The 15,650-nt window shown below is 43.0% G+C and overlaps 1 long non-coding RNA gene across 1 annotated transcript; it reads left to right on the top strand.

Annotated features, from left to right (window-relative positions):
• The first annotated feature begins 458 nt into the window (after positions 1 to 458).
• On the top strand, positions 459 to 12,132 carry LOC310705704. Its single transcript, XR_014525459.1, has 3 exons — positions 459 to 647; positions 10,619 to 10,701; positions 12,058 to 12,132. It is a non-coding gene; the product is annotated as an uncharacterized lncRNA (long non-coding RNA).
• The last annotated feature ends 3,518 nt before the right edge of the window (positions 12,133 to 15,650 follow it).

Genomic DNA, 15,650 nt, shown 5'->3' with positions numbered 1-15,650 from the left:
ACATTGAGCAAAGCTCCCTGGAAATAGACCTCTGGGTTGATTATGCTGGTGGGTGTCTGGTAGTTGGAACTACTCTACAGGGGTGGCAGGTTGAATAAAATAGGAGGAAAGGTAAGCCCTGCCCCACATGATCAATCACATGATGTGGTGCACACGCACCATTTGAATGGCAATGCCCAACGGGGTGGGTGCCCCCTCAAATATTTTATGGGGGGCAAAGGGACCTCAGCCCCTAGCAGTCGGCTCCTATGGTACTCTAGACTTAAGAGGTTAGAACTTCAGAAGTTTGTGTACCAGCACCATGTACTCAGATTGGTGTAGGGGCAACTGCTGAGGCAGTGACTGTGGTAACCACTGGCAGATTGACATTTTGACACCTGAGGTAAAAGACAAGATGGCGCATCACCCATTACATATATGGAAACTTTGTGGAATGGCAGGTGAACTTATTTCAACAGTAGAAGCTGAATGACATGACCCACTGCACTTGAATTTGGGGAGTGCTTGATCTCCAAGAAAGGGAAATGCCCAGAGGGAGAGATGCCTCCAGCGTCTGTCACCTGAGGTGAAGGCTTCACTCTGCCTAGTGATAGAGCTATCCCTGGCTACTAGTTGACACCATCTCTACAGCTGCCCTCACGTCACAGGTAAAGGGGATATTGGAGGCTTGGTGGATCTTAACTAAAAATGGATAAATAAAAAATACATAGGTTACATATTTTCAAAGCTCATGGCTGTCCCCTGGTTGTTTTGCATATTCTCACCAAGGCACGGAAATTTAATAGCTCATGTTTAAACAGTGACGGGCACTAGAGTTTCATGAGCAGAAGACAATCGGTTCTGTTTATTCCCCAACAATAAAGAGCCTGTTTAGCTCTGGACTGCAAGTGACTGAGCCATCTGGCCCATATCTTCACAGTAAAACATTGTCCATGACACAAAAATGATTGCATCCCCAGGACAAACTAATGTGACCTCCAAAGAAAGCCTTCCTCTGAAGCTATGATATCATACTGCATAGGAGACACCAGCACAATTGAATCTGGTCACCAAGGGCGCAAGTGAGATAGGACTATTTAAATCAAATTTTATAGGAGACTTTTTGTCCTCCGTGGCAAATCGTCGAGATCCGACGACAGCATTGAAACATCTTTTTTTATTCACTCATAAGGCAACAGTGCCGTTCTGTTGTGTATTGGCAGGCATCTTTAGCTTGTGCTCAGTCCAGGAAGTACACATCCATTTGCAGAATTAGCACCTGCAAGCTTCCCTTCCAACAATGTTTTACTGATGGTTCACCACCTGCACCAGCCTTTTCTCTTGCCACCCCAGAAACAAGCAGCCCTTTCTCCTCATTGCCAACTGGGATGTCCAAAGTCTGCCACAGCCTTACAAATAATTTTCTGAGCTGAAGAAGCCACTCACAATGCTCCTTTACCTGAATGGCAGTTCATAAAGGAGTGGGCGGGGGGGAGGAAGGGAATCTGAAGAACAACTCATCTCAGTGAAATAAATGAAACTTTCTAAATAAGGTCAATGTATCTTTGCCGGTGCTGTGTTTGCTCTGCAGCAGCCTTTGAAAGGAACGCCTAGTTAAGAGGAATTGCAAATCCAGTTAAAGACCAACCCTTTTAATGAAGACTAATATGAATCGGAGCTGACTTGTGGGGATATGACTGGTGTTAATTGTTTGAGCTCAGCTAACGTCTCTTTTATGACCCTGGCGTCTCCAGTTTGCTAAAGTGTATTAGCCACACTTCCACGCTTTTCAAGGTATCAGTGTAACAAGTCTCATTCTAAAAAGATTAGCATTGTGTAAGTGCTAATTATCTCCTGCCATTAGTACAAAGGACCTCGTTAGTTTTCAACCTGAGCTAGATACAGTTACAAGAGTTGTTATATGAGGAGTTTTACCCTTTTCTTTGAGGTCCCCACAAATAGGATATTGGATGGGAAGAGGTGCTCCTTGTTAAGAAAAAAAGTTCACCTACAATCAGAGGATGGGCTTCCCTTCCTTGCTCCAGGAGAATGTTACACGTGTGTATGAGGCATGGCCATGTTTCCAGTTGTGTGTGCATGTGCACACACACACACACACACAACACTGCAGAATATTCTTTTACTGAAGTGTGGTTTTAGATTTTTACAGCTGCATATCAAAAGCGGAGTTTCAATATGTTGCAAAAATCTGTGAACTACCTCTCAGCTTGATTGCAGTTGAAACAAGGAATATTTGTGACTAAAGTGATAAAGTAAATGCATGTCACATGGTTTAATACTACTATAAAGCGGGTGGTTCTATGGTCTAAACCACAGAGCCTAGGGCTTGCCAATCAGAAGGTTGGCGGTTCGAATCCCTGCAACGGGGTGAGCTCCCGTTGTTCGGTCCCAGTTCCTGCCCACCTAGCAGTTCAAAAGCACGTCAAGCGCAAGTAGATAAATAGGTACCGCTCCAGTGGGAAGGTAAACGGTGTTTCTGTGTGCTGCTCTGGTTCTCCAGAAGCGGCTTAGTCATGCTGGCCACATGACCCAGAAGCTGTCTGCGGACAAATGCCGGGTCCCTCGGCCTATAGAGCGAGATGAGTGCCGCAATCCCAGAGTCGGCCATGACTGGACCTAATGGTCAGGGGTCCCTTTACCTTTTTATATTTACTGCAAGAGAGCCAGTGTTTGGCCCCCACCAAAAATGGGCCTCATGCTAAAGGTCCCCTTAAGCTTGGAGCCAGCCCTGCACATTTAACCATTTAACCATTAGACTAAACCCGACAGGCTATATACATATATTTAAATAATAATAATCAGCATTGATAGATGGGAATACGCACCACGCATGCCTATATACCCCAAGAAAAGTTCCTCATGTCCCTAAGATTCAGTTGGCCTTCACTAGGGACCAAGTGTTTAGTGTGAGAGATCCTTGCCCTGTGGAATTGTCCTGTCAGCCTATTCCTTCAGAATTTTGAAAACTGTATTGTTTAGACATGTCTGTGCTAATGTGATTCTTTCTCTTTTTCATCCATCAATTGAATTACTGATGTTTTTATGGAAGCTTTGTATTGATGCTTCTATTCTTATATGTCATCTATCGCCTTGGCACATTTTTATGAAAGTGAATATTATGAATATTATATTATGAATGTAACTAAACAAATAAAATGAGACCTAGCCTCAGTAGTTGAATATAAAAATGAGTTTTGAAGGCGAGCAGCAAAAGGCATACTTAGCATAAGAAGAGTTCTAGGAATTTGTTTCTCTGAGACACGTTTTCCTTTTTCTTACTTTCCGCTTCCTTCTGGGTTGACGCGCCTTGTTTCCTGGTCGCAGGGATTATGCAGGAACCAAATTCCCTGGAGAAGCTACACATCTCCTCAGCGACAAGGATCTGTTCTCTTTTTAAAACTTCACTCATTTTCAATTCCTTTGTTTTGTTTTGTGTTCTTTTCAGATATTTAAATCAAGCCTCCAAAAACAAATCAATTCATTGAAATGCAGCATGTTTTTGACTTACTTTTACATCAATAAAATTTAAGCTTGAATGTCAGCTAAGTCAGTGGACAAGCGTTAGTAAAACAGGACAATACTACTCTGTTTTTTAAGGATGCACATGCACTTCTTAATGCTGAAAAAGGCTTCCAGTTAGCTGACTAGCACCCTATATTTTTTATGATACTTAACTTACTCAGAATAGGCTCATTTAATGGATGAGACTTAGTCATGTTCATTCATTTCAATGGATCTACAAGTAAGGGGTGTATGGGGTGTTAGGAAATGAGTAGTACCTCTGGTGAGGGACAGGTCATGCTCTTTCTGGGGTAGTTTGTCTACCTCTGGTCCCCACTGTGCAATCAGCTCTCACCTGTGGCTCCTAGAAGCTGTCAGTAAACGGCAGTGGCCGCACCCCAGGAAATGGCTTTGGCTGGCTGGCTAAACCAGGTGAGGGTAGCCAATGGTCTCAAACCCTCAGTAAGTTAGGGAGGTCCCTTGAATGTGAAGACAGCCTCTGGCAGATTGAGCACACAAGACTAATAGTGGATCCAACAGTCAAGAAAGCGGTTTCTGCATGTGCTGTAGAAGGAAGGAAGAGGAAGATGGCGTTCATCAACCTGGCAAGACTGCCCATCTAGGAGAAGGAAAATTCTGATCCTAAACCTCAGCTGCCTTGTGGGATATCTTGGGAGAGATGAAAAGACTAAGAAGTAAACCCTAGTGGAGTCCCTAAGGTGGTTGAATGGCATCTTGTATGCCTCCTCCCAGCAACTCCTGCAGCCAAGCTGGTGCCAAATGTATTGCTCTGCTTTCCTTTGGGCCACATCAGTGGGGCCGAGCAAGGGGGTCTTGTCTGGGCACCCCAGGATCTCCAGACCCATTGCCCATGTTTGTGTCCTGGGGAGGTCACTTCAGCGCTGCTAACACAGTAGTTTGGTTTCACCCCCAGAGGCGCACTCCATTGTCTCTTGATGCCAACAGCTCTGAGTAAAAGTTGAATACTACCCATAGATATAAAATAAAGACAGTGGCCCACTCTAACCATCCAGATTAACTGTTGGAGATGAGAGTAGGAAAATAACTAGAATCGAGTCCTCTTACCTGGAACTGCATTGTGAGATCTGCCATCACTGCCTGGCAGTGAACCTGAAGTCCTATCCAGCAAGAGGCATGGTCCAAACAGCCATGTGCATCATTTTGCATATAGAACAGGGCTGGGGAACCTCTGTCCCTCCAGATGTTGCTGGACAACAACTCACATCATCTCTGGCCACTGGCCAAGGATGTCTGGGGCTGATGGGAGTTGGGAGTCCAACATCTCTGCAGGAGCACAGCTTTCCCAACCCTGATATAGAATGGAGGCAGAAAGCTGGGCTAGATCAGGACCCTGCATTGGAAGTTATCCACCTCTGACCTAATGAGATGGTTGGAAAGCTTAGCTAAGGATCTGTCTCTTCTTCCTTGCCTCTTCCTCTTTCTCTACTCATGACATTTTAAGGGGAAAAGGAAGAATGGGAACAAGCTCTAAAAGCTAACCACTGTATGTGGGGGTGGGGGTGTAATGTTTATAGGAGGCAATAAAGTGTCTAAAATTCTGGAGAGGAAAGCATCACCACCTCTATAGTCCATAACTGGCCCACTCTGTATTCTTAAAGAGAAAGGGCAAAAACATCTTTGTGTATGTTGAACAATACTAGACATCACATGCCTAAATATCTGCCTCTAGATATTCTCTGCCATTCTGTGCTTCTCTCTCCCAAATACCCAGCACATGCTGATTATCAAAATCTAAAGCAACATTACTTGCCTCTCGATATATCCATTTAATATGTCCGGTTCAGGCAGCTAGCTCCTTGCTTTCAAAGGACTATCTGACAGATCCTATTCATTTTCAAAGTAGCTCACTACAGTTTGGGTAATTATCTTTCATTTCCCGCTTTCTGACACTTTTCAATGATTTGCTGACATCTGAAGCGATACGTGCAAGCCTATAAGAGACAGCTGGACTTTCCAGCCAAAAGATACAAATACACTTAGAAAGGATTCCCATACCAAATCTGAAATAACCATGTGCTTTGCAAATGGCAAGCTGCATCTGCATTTTAATAGGACACTTTTTAAAAAGGAAGAATTCATGAATTAGTTATCAGTTTTAACTTTTTCATTGCCAGTTAAAAAGTCATACTTGCATGCAAACTAGATCCAGATTGGTTTGACATATTTACAGAACATCTTTACTCCCCCCCCCATAGCTTTATTCCTAGATTGCTGATAAATAATTATCCAATATATATCCTAAGCTATGTTTTTTGAATGGTGATAGTTGATAGACACTGAGTTATAGGCAGCACATCCAGCCTGACATAGCTGATTTGTCAAAGCTGGTAAGTACCTTTCCAGTCCAGCTGATTGAATGCCAAGTTGTTTATACCTAAATTCCACTAAAGGTGCATAATGCAGAACATACCATTCCTTCTAGTTTCAGTGTTCAGGCTGTGAGTGTCTTTGCTTAATATAGCCAATATGACTCTGTGGTCATGGACACATGCACAAGGCACGGGATGGCACAGTTTGCAGAAATACAAAACTAGGTGAGATTATGTGTGCATAGCATCACACTGTTGTATGTTTAGAATCATCTACATGTTTGCAAATAAACAATTACCAAGTAAGATTTAAGGAAGCACAGCAGCAAGTGTATACATGGAGAGAGGAGGGGAGTCATAAGACAAGAGCAGATTTTCTCTTTCTCTCTCTCTTCATCCAGGGAACTTAAGGGGCCCATGTAATATAATTTAGGGGGGGGGGTGTTAGGCTATATGCCTGAATCCTCTTCTAATTCCAGGATCCAGCAGGGATTCAATTGCTGGAATAGCCAAGCCAGCTTCTTAGTGAGGTAATGGGCTTAGTGAGGTATGGGTCGTTAAGGTAACAAAGGAAGTGGCTCTGTGCCAGGGAACAAATGGGTGGCCCCCACCTCAACTAGCTGATAGTTAGAAGGACAAAAGCCAGAGCCGAGTTGTGTGAGAGAGCTGGAAGCTAGAAGCAGGCTGCAGGCTGCAGGCTGAAGCTTGTGAAGGAGAGACTTTCGTGATTTTGGATGGGAGAAACAAGACCTTATTGGGGTGTTAATATTGTGAGCCACCTCCATCCTAGGCTCAAGTTGTATATATGTGTAAACAAACCATATGTCATAAAGACGCCACAGTCTCTGCTATGCCTCATTCCCAATGGAAAAACAAACCTGGTAAGCCCCTGGAATCTTGCACTACTTAAATGTTGGTGTGGCATGTTACAATCATCTACGTATATGTTTGCAGATGAACTATTAAGCAATAATATATAGGGAAGTATATCAACAAGTGCATCAAAAGAGAAAGAGAGATAGTTGTAAGACAAGAGCAGCTTTCTTGTTCTTTTTCATATCCTCCAAGAAACTTAGGGACCCCGTGGAATTTAATTTAATACTTGGGAGTTGTTTGAAGATGGCAGCTGTACTTTTTTGGGAATGTTTGCTTGTGTACATATCAGTTCTGAAATGATGCTGCACACAAACTACCAGGAGAGATCACTTTGGCTCTCATTTCAAATAGACCAGATCCAGGCACTATTAGAAGAAACTCATTTTCTGGATCCATTTCAATCGGGGTTTAGCCCCGGTTATGGCACAGAAACTGATTTGGTTGCCCTGTATGCTGACCTCTGTCGTGAGAGAGACAAGGGAAACATGTCCATCTTAATTCTTCTTGACCTCTCAGTGGCTTTCAATACAATCGACCATGGTATCCTTTGGGAGCGACTCTCTGAACTAGGGTTGGGGGGCACTGCTTTGAGGTGGTTTGAGTCCTACTTGGATGGTCATTCCCAGAGGGTGTTGCTTGGGGAATGTTTTTCAGCTCCATGGAACCTTCAAGGTAGGGTTCTGAGGGCTCAATCCTATCCCTCACATTGTTTAACATCTACAGGAAACTGCTGGGTGGGGTTATCTGGAGGTTTGGAGTATGTTGTCAGCAGTATGCTGATGACACTCAGCTCTATTTCTCTTTTACATCTGCAGGTGAGGCAGTGGAAATGCTGGACCAGTGTCTTGCCTCGGTAATGAACGGGATGAGAGCCAACAAACTGAAACTCAATCCAGATAAGACTGAGGCACTGTTAGTGGGTAGTTCCCTAGACAGGATGGGTGGCAGATCGCCTGCTCTTGATGGGGTTACACTTCCTCTGAAGGAGCAGGTTCGTAGTTTAGGGGTACTCCTGGATCCTTTGCTGTTGCTCAAGGCTCAGGTGACCTCCGTGGCCCAGTGTGCCTTCCACCAGCTTTGGCTGGTAGCTCAGCTACGCCCCTATCTGGACAGGGATAGCCTAACTACTGTTGTCTATGCTCTGGTAACATCAAGGTTAGATTACTGCAATGTGTTATATGTAGGACTGCCTCTGAAGACGATTTGGAAACTTCAGCTTTTGCAGAATTCAGCAGCCAGGTTGCTCACCAAAGCAAAACAGTTTGAGCATATTACACCAATCCTTGTCCGACTCCACTGGCCACCAATTAGTTTCTGGGCCCAATTCAAAATGCTAGTTTTGACCTATAAAGCCTTAAATGGTTCAGGACTGGAATACCTCAAGGACTGCCTCTTTCCAGATGAACCTACCCAGACTCTGGGATCATCTTCCTAGGCCCTTCTTTGTGTGCCTCCATTCTTCAGAGGTCCGGAGGGTGGCAACGCAAGAATGGGCCTTCTCTGCAGTGGCTCCCCATCTGTGGAATGCTCTCCCCAGGGAAGTTCACCTGGCAACTTCATTATACACTTTTAGGCGCCAGGCAAAACCATTCCTTTTTAACCAGGCCTTTGGTTGATTTGATTTGATTTGATTTGATTGATTTGACTGACATTCTGTTTTGGGGAGGGGCTATTGGGTTGTTGTCTTTATTTTGATTATGTATTTTGTAGTTTTATATTTTGATTTTATTGTGTGAACTCCCCTGAGACCTCAAGGCATAGTAAAGTAAAGGTAAAGGTACCCCTGACCATTAGGTCCAATTGCGGACAACTCTGAGGTTGCAGCATTCATCTCGCTTTACTGGCCGAGGGAGCTGGCGTTTGTCCGCAGACAGCTTCTGGGTCATGTGGCCAGCATGACTAAGCCACTTCTGGCAAACCAGAGCAGCGCACAGAAACACCGTTTACCTTCCCACTGGAGCAGTACCTATTTATCTACTTGCACCTTGACGTGCTTTCGAACTGCTAGGTGGGCAGGAACTGGGACCGAACAATGGGAGATCACCTCATCACGGGGATTTGACTGCCGACCTTCTGATTGGCAAGCCCTAGGCTCAGTGGTTTTTTGTTTTTTTTTTAAGAATTTTTATTGGTTTTACAGATTTTTTAAACATAAACATTAGACCACAGCGCCGCTCGCGTCCCTTCCAGGCATAGGGAGGTATATAAATTCAATAAATAAATAAAAAAATTGGACAGAGGGGGGGAAAGCCTCATTAGACTGTAAGAAAATTGAACTGTGGAACAGGTGGAAGAAATGAGGTTTCATCGGCATTCATACTTAGTGATAAATCAGCTTGTGAACAACAAATGAGTCTTGTAGCAACTTAAAAACAAATTAATTCATTATGGCATAAGTTTACATGGACTACTGTCCACTTCATCAGCTGCAGAAAGTGTTTTCCTTGTTTAGCAAATCCATAGATATGTGAGTATAGAAGGGGAAAGGGTAAAATGCAGACTCAAATATTAATTAAATTCAACGATTCAGTTAAATGCTTAAATGTATGCAATGTAAGCACAATGATGATAATTGTAATTGCTGATACCATCTTGAGAATATCTCAGTGCAACTTGGAAATATGTCATTAATTTACAATTAGATTCCTACAGTTGTGTGACTTGTGAGAACGGGTATATATTTTCCATTTTGAAGCTTGGAGAACAGCACCTGATGTTTGTGCTTATGAGTCAGTCAGTCCATAATGAAAACTGGTCCTTCAGTTACTGACCAATTACCGTAGTTCTCACAACCAACAGTGCCCCTTACTGGTCAGAGAGCTGAAAGAAGAAAGGTTTTGTCTACAATTCTTCCCACCCACACCATATATATGTGCCTTTCCTAATAGTTTAACAAATGTGTTTATTGCATGTTGAATGTAAGAAGGAATAAGAAACACTGAAATCTCCACTTGGGGATTAGTGCTCCTTTGCAGTCTATTTCATGTTCCAGTTCTGGTAGATGTATGCTGCAATCCTATATCTATTTACATGAATGTGTATGTCCCATTGAACTCAATGGGAATTACTGTGGAGTAGACATAGAATCCTAGAATTGTAGAGTTGGAAGGGACCACGAGGGTCATCTAGTCCAACTCTCTGCAATGCAGGAATCTTTTGCCCAATGTGGGACTCAAACCCACCACCCTGAGATCAAACGTCTCATGCTCTACCAACTGAGCTATTCCAGCAGACATGTATAGGATTGTGCTGTTAACTTGATTATTTCTCAGTCGATAAGCACTTCAAATCTATAAACACTTCAAATAAAGCAAATACAAAAAATAATTTCCCATAGTCAGACACCCTTACTAAATAACTAAAATGAAGTGTTCCAAATAAAGCATTTCAGATTAAGAATTTCAAACATGAGAATATCTATAAATAGGGATGTTCCCTAGCTATGGTGACATTAAACAAATAGTAGAGGGGAAAGTATGTTACAAAATAATTACCAAGTAGCAACCTGTGGGATGGGAGGAGATTCTGCTTTTGTAGAAACCTTTCAGCCAACCCCCCTACTTCATTCAGGCCAGCAACAATAAGCAGGAACTGGGTGTTGTTCCCATATGGACTCCATAGAACAATAGTAATTGGAAAGAATTGGGCACCAGTCATCCTCCCTTACTTGAAACAAAACGCACCAATTCATTACTAAAAAGTGCCACACATATTATTTTGCACAGTAGCCATTTTGTGTCGTGCCATGGTGAAAGCAGTGTAAGATGCCAGGTACCTATATTTAAGACACTACAAGGACTAAGGCTTTTCCTTTTAAGATAAGCAACCACACACTAACACCAATCTATACCCAAATATCACTTTTAATGAGTTCTCATTTTGATCAGCAGATATCAGCCACAATTCAACCCCTGAACTCCAGTGCAATCCTACTCAGAAGCATGTCCCACTAAGCTCCGTGGGACATTCCTAGGTAAGTGCGTACAGCAAAGGTGAGGAACATTTGGCCCTCCAGAAATTGCACAACTACAACTCCTATTAGCCCCTCAAAGCCTGGTCAATGGCCAAATATGGGCATTGTAGTTCAACAACATCTGGAAGGCCCAAAAATAACTATCAAGGAAAAGATTAGGCTGCGTCTCCACCCCCACCTCCTATTTCTGCCTAGGAACTTCTCAATCATTTCTCTGACCCAGGGGAAAATGATTTTTAAACATTCCGCTGCAGTTTGCCAGAGATGATGGATGGCACTTCAAGCAGCAGGACTTTCTGGAAGAGGCAAATCCCAGCCCAGCCATCTTAGGCCTTGTTTACATTGGGACTTTGCCCTGATTTCAGCCATCTGTGGCCAGCAGCCAATGCGGCTGTGTCAGAGAAAACCCCCGAGAGCAGAATGAGGCAAGCGGCAATTGGCTTGCCTTTGCTTTTCCGTCCCCCCCCCCCTAAAAATATTGGTGATCCACACAGACTGAATTATCTAGGCCAGCTCTACAAAATTGAAGTCCACTAGGCAAAAATCAAATCAAAGATGCATGTTCTGGGGAAAGAATACTCGTCAGATTTGATATGAGTTGGCAGTAGGGTTTCTACCATTGTCGCTCTCAGGGCATCTATGCCTATAACTGCTGCCTAGCAGGCAGGAATTCTACTGGTTAACAATGCCTTATCATTATTAGGTGGGGAAAGCTTCACTTGTTGAATTTTAAAGGCAGAGAGGGAGGGATGGAGGGAGAGCTGCATATGTGTTGTGCTGGGGAATGCTCCCTGTTTTTGTTAGACAGCATCATTGTGTTTGTGACCTCCACAACAGGGACCAGCAGGACATACCTGACTGACTCTGGTAAGTATGAGGTCTTCCAGAGAACAGGGCAACATCCATGATGGTACTCTTGCTAATTTAGTATCCTGCCATGCCCTCACAGCAGCCACATTGTGTTATGCCACACACCCCAAAGCAGTCATTTTGTGACTGGGGGCCATAGAACTTGCTCAAAACCAAAATTGTGCCCACACACTGGTCCAGAAAAGTTGGCGACTGCTGGCTTACTAAAATCGGAAATCTAGTAAAATCTTAAAAGTTTGAACGTTCCTGTTCTGTTAAAGAACTGGCATAAGCATAAGAGGGAATTTCTGTTTCAGCGGAGAAGAACAAAATAAAAAAATACATTTTGAGGAATCCAAAATTCACTTTTCTTCTTCCCTAGAATAGCTTAAAGCCCTTTTCAGGACAGTGAAGAGGCAGGTGTTTTGTTTTATTTTATCGCTGTGCCTAATTTTAGCTTCCTGTGCCTCATTACTGTGTTTCATGCAAACAATTGTTGGTTTCCAGAATAACAAGGGGAGCTGGTGCTGTCTGTGTTGAAGGCATTCCTTAGAGAATACCAAACCTCCAGTGGAGAAAGAGGTGGGTTCTTATTAAGGGCTGGAAATAAAGCTGAGATGTAAATGTGTATCCCTTTCTTACAACATGCCTAATTACCCATAAATGTCATTAAGTCAAGAAATGTTTTCCACCAAATTAACTTCAACTCGTCTCATCTAATTAGCTGGGGATGCTGAAAGGTAGCAACTTAGCAGTCTCTGTTGTAGAAAACATGTTTAACGGTTGACTTTTTTGTTAACTGCCTTCCTGAACCAGGTATTGCAGCTGTCAAAACTGAGCATGATCATAGCAATTAAATCCAGTGTTTCCATGCCACTTCAGACAAAGGTAATTTTGACAGCTTAGTCGCAGGCAAGAAACATAGCGAGCCTAAACTTTTGGCAGGCAGTTCCAGACATTAGGGTTTTGGGGTTGTTGTTTTTAAGTTCTGAATATGCTATGATTTGCTGGATCTAATGGGTAGTCTGCAGTACTTTTTATTTTCTGCAACGGAAAATAGGATTTTATGGATTGTCACAGTACTGCTGCAGAACAGACCTGTAAAATCCAGCACAGCTACTGAATAACATTTTCCTGTTGTACTATATTGTTGCTTAGACCTGTTTATAGTCGTGGCACTGTGGATTACATTATAGAGCCCATATCATTCTGCACAGTGCCATATCTTCACCTGAGCTGTTTTTGAACAGCAGCAAAACATTTAAAATAATGAATAATAAAATAATAATAATAAATGTGTTTGTGATTTGGGGATTGTGTAGATATCCAGGAATACCACAGATTAGTGTTTGGGACTATAATGAACTAGTTGGCATGAGTCGGGCTTGATATGCACATCAGCTTAAGTGCCTCTTCATTGCATGGTTCTCAATATTTATTTTTTCAAACCCACATATTAATTTCAATAAATGAATTGAGGCCAAGGGGAAAAAGAAATGACAGAAATGAAGCAGGCAGTTTTGCAGAAGTCGGTGTGGCTGAGCAAGGCAAACAAGGTTGCCAGACACCACAAAATAACCCCCTCAATTAATCTATACACCACTTACCACATGAGTATGGTTTGTTTGGTTTGACTACACACAGAGTTGCCATAGCAGTGGGGAGGGGGCAGCAGAATGAACACTCTCTGTAAATCTCAAGAATATATTGCATCCTGTATGGGGGAATCTTTCAGTCCTGAACATTGTCATGTCACAAGGAAAAAGTCAGAGCGCCCACCTTTTTCCTGTTTGGTATTTTAACATTATATGTGGTGTACAAGGAGCTAGAAAAATGGTATCAACTCTACAATCTGAAGCATCTCTTTAATGTTTTGTTGTAAGGACTGCTCGGGGGATAAGATTGCAGCCCAAATCAAATGAATTCAGGAGTGGGGAGAAGTGAGGAGAGGATGGGGAGATGAGATGAGATTATCCTATCCCAGTCCTGCTAATTCTCCCTGACCCTCCTCAGTATCCGCCCCCCCCAAGCCTGTCCCCCTCCATTTAAGGCTTACTTTCCATTTCAGAGACCAGCAGGAGGGTATTTGCAGGGGAAAATCAGCAGATAACAGAAGCCTTAAGCACCCCTGCCCAGTACTCATTGATTGATTGATTGATTGATTGATTGATTGATTATTACTACTACTGATAAAATTCTTTACAAAGATGAACAGACCAAAAAGCCATGTACAACTCTGCTTTAGCACGAATGGTTTCTTAATTCATTGGTAGTCATGCCAATCAATGTTTTAAAAATCCGAAATGTATCCTAGGGCAACACCAATGAAAACGTCACAAAATAGTGATCAAGGTTTTGAGTTCTTCAGAATCCTTTATCATGCTGGGACCACATAACACCAGTTCTGAGAGATCTGCATTGGCTACCAGTACGTTTCCGAGCACGATTCAAAGTGTTGGTGCTGACCTTTAAAGCCCTAAACGGCCTCGGTCCTGTATACCTGAAGGAGCGTCTCCACCCCCATCGTTCAGCCTGGACACTGAGATCTAGCGCCGAGGGCCTTCTGGCGGTTCCCTTATTGCGAGAAGTGAGGCTACAGGGAACCAGACAGAGGGCCTTCTCGGTAGTGGCGCCCGCCCTGTGGAACGCCCTCCCATCAGATGTCAAAGAGATAAATAATTACCTGACATTCAGAAGACATCTTAAGGCAGCCCTGTTCAGGGAAGTTTTTAATATGTAACGCTGTACTGTTTTTAACACTGATTGGGAGCCGCCCAGAGTGGCTGGGGAAACTCAGCCAGATGGGCGGGGTATAAATAATAAATTATTATTATATTATTATTATAGCAAGTTGCAGAGAAGTGGAGAAAAATCTGGCATGGTGTTAAATGACATAAAAACACCTTGAGCATAATTATAAGGTACAGGCTGTTCTGTCCTTAATTTAACTCATTATTTTTCAATATTGAAATCTGGAAGGTTTGGGGAGAGAGATAATATGACACGTGTTGGAGAGGTTCATAATCTGTAACCACAGCAAAACATTTTGGCCCCAATCCAACACAGAGTTTAAGTGTGTTTGATCCCATTGGCATCAGTGCCCCTCTGGACAACAGAGATTTTTTTGCACTTATTTTCTTCGCTGTAATAACAACGTCAACATATTTATTTGTATAGTTAGACCACACTCGCTGAATCCACTGGTACTACCTAAGGTTTAATAATGGAAGAAAGGTGGGGTATAAATTAAGAAAATGCATAAAATGGAAATAAAACTTAGCAGTTGCAAGTATAAGATTCATCCGACCTGTATTACAAACTGCCCAGTGCAGATATGTGTTACCTTAATGGTACCTGCAGTACTATGGAGAACATTTAAAAATGGGCTATCCAAAGTAAAAAGCAACAACAATCTTTAAAAATGGAAAGGAATTTAAAAATAATGGCACACCTTATTATTCTTTAATCAAATGTGCCCTGTAGTGCATGGCTCATCAACCCTATAAGCAGAAGAAGAGGCCTGCTGGGTCAGACCAAAGGCTTATTTATTCCATTGTTTGGATCTCACAGTGGCTAGCCAGGTGCCTATGTCAAGTCCAAAAGCAGGACAAGACCTTTCTTCTGCTCACATTTCCCAGCAACTGGCAATCAGAGGCATACTGACTCCAATCCTGGAGATAAAAGATAACCATCATGACTGCAAGCTACCGATAGACATATCCTCCATGAATTTGTTTAATTCGCCTTTAAAGCTATCCCAGTTGCTGGCCATCATCACTACATTTTATTGTAGTGACTGCTTCCAGACTTCTCCTGGCAAGGAGTTCCACAGAGCAGGCCCTGTCTCAGTTAAAAACTCAATCCCTGATGCAGGTCGGCCAAACCTAAGGAGCATGGGGAACCACTAAAAGCACCCCATCAGAAGATTTAAGTGACCGAGGTGGACCAGAAGGGATCAAGTGGTCCTTGAGGAGTTTGGGTCCCAGGTTGTTTAATGCTTTGTTGATTAGCACAAGGACCTTGAACCTGTCCCAGTAGTAAATTGGCAACCAGTGCGGCTCTCTCAGCAAAGGAGTGACATATTGCCCAGCGGCCTGCTG

Source organism: Podarcis liolepis (genome assembly GCF_965112155.1).
Source record: "Podarcis liolepis genome assembly, chromosome: 4".
NCBI classification, from domain to species: Eukaryota; Metazoa; Chordata; class Lepidosauria; order Squamata; family Lacertidae; genus Podarcis; species Podarcis liolepis.
This window is presented reverse-complemented; position numbering and strand designations above follow the sequence as displayed.